This window comes from Anopheles coustani, assembly GCF_943734705.1.
Source record: "Anopheles coustani chromosome X unlocalized genomic scaffold, idAnoCousDA_361_x.2 X_unloc_18, whole genome shotgun sequence".
Taxonomy (NCBI): Eukaryota; Metazoa; Arthropoda; class Insecta; order Diptera; family Culicidae; genus Anopheles; species Anopheles coustani.
The window spans coordinates 117501-124867 of record NW_026525124.1 but is presented as its reverse complement, the minus strand read 5'-3'; the positions used below and the strand labels follow the sequence as shown (position 1 = coordinate 124867).

The window sequence follows — 7367 nt, the reverse complement described above, 5'->3', positions numbered from 1 at the left end:
TTGACCATGCAAGTGGTCTCGGACAACAGGCGATACCCGAAGTACATCCGAAGAGTGTATATCAAGTGTTTGTTCACCAAGTCCTCAACCAACCCCAAGTACCCGGAGGTACCCAGAGTGTTGGATCCGCCAACCACTACCAGCACTCCAAGTCCTTGCGAACCCAAAGTGTTTGCCCGGTAGGGCCATTGTATCACAACGCTTGCTACCATGCAAGTGGCCTCGAACAAGGTGACAGGGGTATCTTCACCAAGTTCTCAACCAACCCCAAGTACCCGTAGGTACCCAGAGTGTTGGGTCCGCCAACCACTACCAGCACTCTAAGTCCTCGCGAACCCAAAGTGTTTGCCCGGTAGGGCCATTAGACCACAACGCTTGCTAACCATGCAAGTGGTCTCGGACAACAGGCGATACCCGAAGTACATCCGAAGAGTGTATATCAAGTGTTTGTTCACCAAGTCCTCAACCAACCCCAAGTACCCGGAGGTACCCAGAGTGTTGGATCCGCCAACCCGTCCCGGCACCCCAAGTCCTCGCGAACCCAAAGTGTTTGCCCGGTAGGGCCATTAGATCACAACGCTTGCTAACCATGCAAGTGGCCTCGGACAACAGGTGACACCCGAAGTACATCCGGAGAGTGTATATCAAGTGTTTGTTCACCAAGTCCTCAACCAACCCCAAGTACCCGGAGGTACCCAGAGTGTTGGATCCGCCAACCCGTCCCGGCACTCCAAGTCCTTGCGAACCCAAAGTGTTTGCCCGGTAGGGCCATTGTATCACAACGCTTGCTACCATGCAAGTGGCCTCGGACAACAGGTGACACCCGAAGTACATCCGGAGAGTGTACAACAAGTGTTTGTTCACCAAGTCCTCAACCAACCCCAAGTACCCGGAGGTACCCAGAGTGTTGGATCCGCCAACCCGTCCCGGCACTCCAAGTCCTTGCGAACCCAAAGTGTTTGCCCGGTAGGGCCATTGTATCACAACGCTTGCGACCATGCAAGTGGCCTCGGACAACAGGTGACACCCGAAGTACATCCGAAGAGTGTTCATCAAGTGTTTGTTCACCAAGTCCTCAACCAACCCCAAGTACCCGGAGGTACCCAGAGTGTTGGATCCGCCAACCCGTCCCGGCACTCTAAGTCCTTGCGAACCCAAAGTGTTTGCCCGGTTGGGCCATTAGATCACAACGCTTGCTAACCATGCAAGTGGTCTGGAGTATAGGTGATACTGACATACCACCGAGATGGTACATCTAGTATTGGGTCACCAAAACCAAACCAACCCCAAGTATCAACCCGGCATACTCAGAGTGATGGATCCGCCAACCCGTCCCGGCACTCCAAGTCCTTGACGAACCGAAAGTGTTTGCCCGGTAAGGCCATTAGATCACAACGCTTGCTACCCCACGGCGAGCTAAACATGCAAGTGGTCTTAGGCAACAGGTGACACCCGAAATTCATCCGAAGATGGAATATCAAGTGTTTAATCACCAAGCCAGCATCCAAACACCAAGTACCCCGGGAGGACCCGATGCGTTGCGACCATCTCCAAGTTCTTGACGAACCCGCAGTGAAAGGCGGTAAGGCCTCTGGGCCGCAACGCTCGCATGTGTTAACCCGCAAACACCACTGACCGGTCGGTCCACCGCAAGGGTGGGTCCAACTAGTCCACACACGGTATGCCGCATGTGCCCCCCGGGGGGAGCACACCGCACACAACCACCAAGCATGGGTCGCCTGAAAGGATCGAAATGTACATCTCTCTTCAATGCGTAGCGCCCAGCCTGCAAACCCGTCGTTTTCGGGTGGTCTTAGGAGTCGAAACTATTCTTGGAAGATCGGCAAGCACAACGCCTTTTCCCACTTCAGGTACTTCGGCGAGCGCACTCGCGATAGGCTCAGTTTGAGGGTTTCCAATAAATGGAAAGAGTCTATAGAAGACTCAATCCGGTCTCGTGATGTTATTAGCCATCTAGCTAACGACTCCTATACATATACTACCAGCCTGGTTCGGTTACGACCTTAGAGGCGTTCAGGCATAATCCGACGGACGTAGCGTCATACCAAAGTCCGCTCGGACTAGTATTGAGCCATTGGTCCGTACCTGTGGTTCCTCTCGTACTGCACAGGAATTCCATTGAGATAGTACTTGCACACCAGTAGGGTAAAACTAACCTGTCTCACGACGGTCTAAACCCAGCTCACGTTCCCTTGAAAGGGTGAACAATCCTACGCTTTGTGAATTTTGCTTCGCAATGATAGGAAGAGCCGACATCGAAGGATCAAAAAGCCACGTCGCTATGAACGCTTGGCGGCCACAAGCCAGTTATCCCTGTGGGGTGAGCTGTCAAACGCTGTAGTGTCAACACGTGCTGAGCGTTGCTCCGTGTTTTTTACAAAAATTTCGCGTAAAAAGTTTAAAGAACCCACGAAAGTTTGTTGTAATCGTTAAAACTAGTGCCAATCTACAGATTAGTAGTGAAAACCGCATTAAAATCATCGATTTCAACGAAAAATAAGAAAGAAAAGTGTTTGTTTACATTTTGTATGGAGAGCGGCCCGGGGCGTAGCCCCATTTGGGACTACGTGTTTTTCGGTTAAAAAAGTGTCCGGATACTGGCCGGATGTGGTTTTTTAGATGACAGACGGTGTTTTAAAACGAAAGTCAGAGAAAACCGTATGAAAAAAGACGAATTCAGCGCAAAATAAGTGTAAATAAAGTGAGAGCACGCGGTGCAAAAATTTTGGCAGGTGAAGATTCGATCGTCCATTTTCCAGCCGGATTCGGACTCGAAGATCCGAGCGATTTCACCTAAGCCGAATCGGGCTCCGTGTCATCTGATCCAGTTTTTCAAAAAAGGACCGTTGGTGCCGGATTTTCGGGTCGTTCAAATTGACCGTTGGTGGAGTCGGTGGCCGTTGGTTTGAAGTGGCCGTTAATTCAAATCGGTCGGTAATTCAAATTGGCCGGTTATCCAAATTGGCCGGTATTTTTAATTGACCGTTGGCGGCAGTGTGTCCCGGATAGGTGTCCCGGCTGGGGGTGAAATGTTTCAAGTGTCCCGGCTGAAATATTTCATGGACCAACCATCCGGTTGAAATGTTTCAGTGAAACTTTTCAAGGTGTCTCGGCTAAGAGTGAAATGTTTCATGTGTCTCGGCTGAAAAATTTCGAGGTTCGATCATCCCGGTGAAATATTTCAGTGTGTCTCGGCTAAACTTGGTTCCGAAGTTGGCCGCCAGGCGGCGCCACCAGTACCAGCGGATTGCCAGCATTGCCACCAGGCGGCGCTTCGGGTCGTGGCGGGTGCCTCGGCTCACGGAGATTTCGAACACTGTTACCAGGCGGCGGCACTGGTGCTGAGCTTTTCAACGTCACAACCAGGCGGCGCCTTCAGTTCATCAAGTGTCTCGGCTGGTGGAGATCACCGGTTATCACAACCAGGCGGCACTCTGAGTTTTATGGCGAGTGTATCGGCTGGCGGTTTGCGGATTTGTCAACCAGGCGGCACCTGATCGCAGAGAAGAACTGAGATATAAGCTCAGATTTGGAAAGGGGAAAAAGATTGGTTTGGCCTTTTATTTGTTGGAGTTTCTATTTCGCACCGGTACTTGGCCTTCCTCCACTCCCCTTCCCCTTCCCACCTTCCCTTCCCAGACACTCCACCCTGGCTCTCCGCAACCTAACCCATTGCCCACAGCGATTTTCAGGGTTGCAGTAGGGGAATGGAGCAGGCATCGGGGGAGCCTTCGACGCGTCGGTCCGTCAGGCTCCGGTCCACCTGTGACGCTACCGCGCCATCGCCGAAGGACGACGGGGACAAAGTGATGACATCATCGGTTGCGCTGCCGTTGACTCGGCAACGAAAGGGAGGCAGTGTCGCGCCATCGACTGCGACGCCCACTCGGCCGGTGGTGGTGGTGCAGCGGATGGCCCTGCTAGCCAGTGATATGGAGATTTCAGAGGAGAGCGACGAGGACGAGCTCAACTCAACCGTCGTCCAGCAGGTGGCCGAAGTCCCGCAGCAGGAGCCGACTATCGCAAGCCTCAGCAGCGAGTTGAGGGAGCTCCGGGCAACCGTCGAGACTCTCCTCGCTAAGGTTAGCGAGATGGAGACGGGCCGGGCGACGGCAAAGGATGGCGACGCGGAGCTGAAGACAAAGCTGAAGTTGTTGTCTCGTGAAAATCAGGAGCTGAAGCGAGACAACATTAGCCTTCGTGAGCGTGCGGCAGCCAGCGAAAGAGAACTTATGCTGCTCCAAAGTGGACTCCACTCGATGGGAGAGTTGGCGGTAGCTACGCAGCAGCAACAACAACATGTCGTCGACTCCAGTGCTGTTGGGCAAAGCCAGCATCCACCTGGCGACACTCCCAAACGAAAGCGGACCCGGGCAAGGCGCGGCAAGAAAAAAGAGGGCGAACCGACGGGCATGAACGAAGTCATCACGCCTGATGTCCCCGAGATCCCGGTCGAGGCCGTCTCGTCCCAGGCCATGGCTCCAGAAAAGCCAAAACCGAAGGCAAAGAAAGCAGCGGCTGTGGCAACCAAGGTGCATGCGCAACCAGCATCCTTTGCTAAAGTCGTGGCCAAGGGAGACAAGAGAGCAGCACCACAGAAAGCGGGAAAGAGCGCTGCTAAAGTGGAGAGGCCTGCGGTGATCGTCCTCGAGGCCAACGAGGGCAAGGCCTTCCTCGACACATACAAGGCAGTGCGTTCCAAGACCAATGTGGATCAGTTCGTGGCGAGGGTTTGCCGCACAGGGGAGCGGAAGCTGTCGCTGTGGCTGAAGCCGAACACGGACTGCGAGAGTGTGCTGGCCGATGTCAGCGAAGCCATCAAGGAGGATGGAGTGGCCCACCTCCTTGTCGACAAGCAGACGGCAGCGATCACAGGAATCGACATGCTGGCGACTGTCGACGACTTGATTTCGGCGATTAAGCGGCAGGCGGGGCTGACGGTTCCGGGCGAGGCAGTTCGGCTGTGGCGGCGTTACGACGGGCTGCAGAAAGCCCATATCAAGCTGCCGCGCGGGCAGTGCCAGCTTCTCGACGGTCACCGGGTCACCATAGGGAACACGAGTTGCGTCGTGCAGGCGCTCGCATCGGTCCCTGCAGGAGAGCAGCTCTGCTACCGCTGCTTTGGCAAGGGGCACCGCTCTCGCGAGTGCACCGGCCCTGACTACTCCAAGTGCTGCTTCCGGTGCGGATCGAAGCAGCACAAGGCCAAGGAGTGCAGCTCGGGCCCCAAGTGCCTTACGTGTTCCGGACAACATCAGACAGGTTCACCGGTTTGCAGCGGAAGTAGCCAGCCGTCATGTTCCCGCTAGCTACGAACACCACTGTTAGAGGGCGTGACGCTGGGTTGAAGATCCTCCAGATCAACTTGGCGCGCAGCAGGGTAGCACAAGACCTCATGCTCCAGACCGCACGGGAGCAAAGGATCGACATTGTGCTGGCGTCGGAGATCTATCGTGTTCCACCCAATAACGGGAACTGGGCGGTGGACTCGACAGCGAAGGCAGCCGTTATTACGACCGGAGCCTTGCCCATACAGCGAGTCTGGGCAAGTAGGGTAGGACTGGTGTCGGTCCAGGTGGCGGGGGTGACCTTCATCTCTTGCTACGCCCCACCAACACCGGGATGGACGGACGAGGACTACCAGCGGCTGCTCGACGAGATCGATATCGAGGCCAGAGCACACCCCCTCGTAGTCTTGGCGGGCGACTTCAATGCCTGGCACGTGCGATGGGGCAGCGCGAGGACGAAGCCGCGTGGTGAGGATCTCGCCGAGGTCGTCGACCAGCTTGACCTGGCGATCTTGAACCGCGGCAGTGTGCCCACGTTCGTCGGCAACGGCAGTGCTACTGAAAGTGTGGTCGACGTGTCCTTCGCCAGTCCGGCCATTGAACCCGGTAACGACTGGCGGGTGCTCGACACTTTCACCAACAGTGACCACAGATACGTTAGATTCAGCGTATCCGCGACACCAGTCAGCAGCGCTTCACCACACCAGCAGAGGCAACCGCAACAACAGCACCAGCATCGCGACCGGCAGCGACAACGCGAGCAGATTGGACCGAGATGGAAGTTGCGTCAATTCCATCCCGAAGCCTTCCAGATCGCGCTCCAGGCTTCCGGGTTTGCCGAAGCGGCTGTATCACCGGCGACTCTCACCGCTGGACTTACTAGAGCCTGCGATGAGGTGATGCAGAGGGCACCGCCAGCGCAGTTTTTGGTGAGACCGGAAATGTACTGGTGGACGCAGGAAATCGGCCTTCTCAGGGAGCAGTGCAAGTCATCTGAGGATGCGATTTTGACTGCCGGAACTGGTGCACAACGAGAGTTGGCCAGAGAACGGCACAGGAGTTGTAAGAAGGAACTCGCCCGCGCCATCAAGGCAAGCAAGGACCGTAGCTTTGATGAGATGATTGCGGAAGCTGAGGACAATGTCTTTGGCACTGCCTATAAGGTGGTAACGTCACGCCTTAAGGGTAGCCGCGTCCCCCCGGAGCGAGATCCTGCGATTCTACAGCACGTCGTGTCGGAACTCTTCCCGGATCATGGCACTTTTGAGTGGCCTGCACCGGATCGGGTCGATTGGGGGCAGACAACGCAGGAGCCAGTGAGGGAGGTGTCGGATGAGGAGCTCTTGGCGATCGCGGCGCGGATGGTGCCCACTAAGGCCCCGGGACCCGATGGCATCATCAATGCGGCACTGAGGGTCGCTGTTCGCGAGCACACGGAGACGTTCCGCCGCGTGTTCCAGGAGTGCTTTGATCAATGCACCTTTCCCGCTGACTGGAAGCGACAACGACTTGCTTTGCTACCCAAGTTCGGAAGACCTCAGGGCGATCCGTCATCCTTTCGGCCTCTTGGGATGCTCGACGGATCAGGCAAGATCTTGGAGCGGCTGATCTTGGATCGCCTAAACGAACACCTGGAAGACCCAGATCACCCTCGCCTGTCGCCGTCTCAGTATGGATTCAGAAAGGGCAGGTCTACAATTCAGGCGATTGAACGTGTTAAGGAGGCCGGCCAGCGCGCGATGGCCCACCGAATGACGGATCGGAGGGCTAACAAGTGTCTGATGGTGGTGTCATTGGATGTACGCAATGCTTTTAACACGGCGAGCTGGCGGTCCATCGCCAAAGCACTGCAAGAAAAGCACGTTCCGGCATGCCTGCAGCGGATACTGGAAAGCTGGTTTCGGGGACGGCTGCTGGTTTATGAGACGTCGGACGGTCCGGTCACCCGGGAATTGTCGGCGGGAGTCCCACAGGGTTCCATACTCGGTCCGACGCTGTGGAACACCATGTATGACGCCGTCCTGTCCATCGACATGCCCGCCGGTGTAGAGCTCGTCG

At 55.8% G+C, this 7367-nt stretch overlaps 1 pseudogene; it reads right to left on the bottom strand.

Moving 5' to 3' along the window:
* Positions 1-1715: 1715 nt before the first annotated feature.
* The window catches only part of LOC131270244 (large subunit ribosomal RNA), an 11046-nt pseudogene continuing 5394 nt past the window's right edge, over positions 1716-7367 (bottom strand).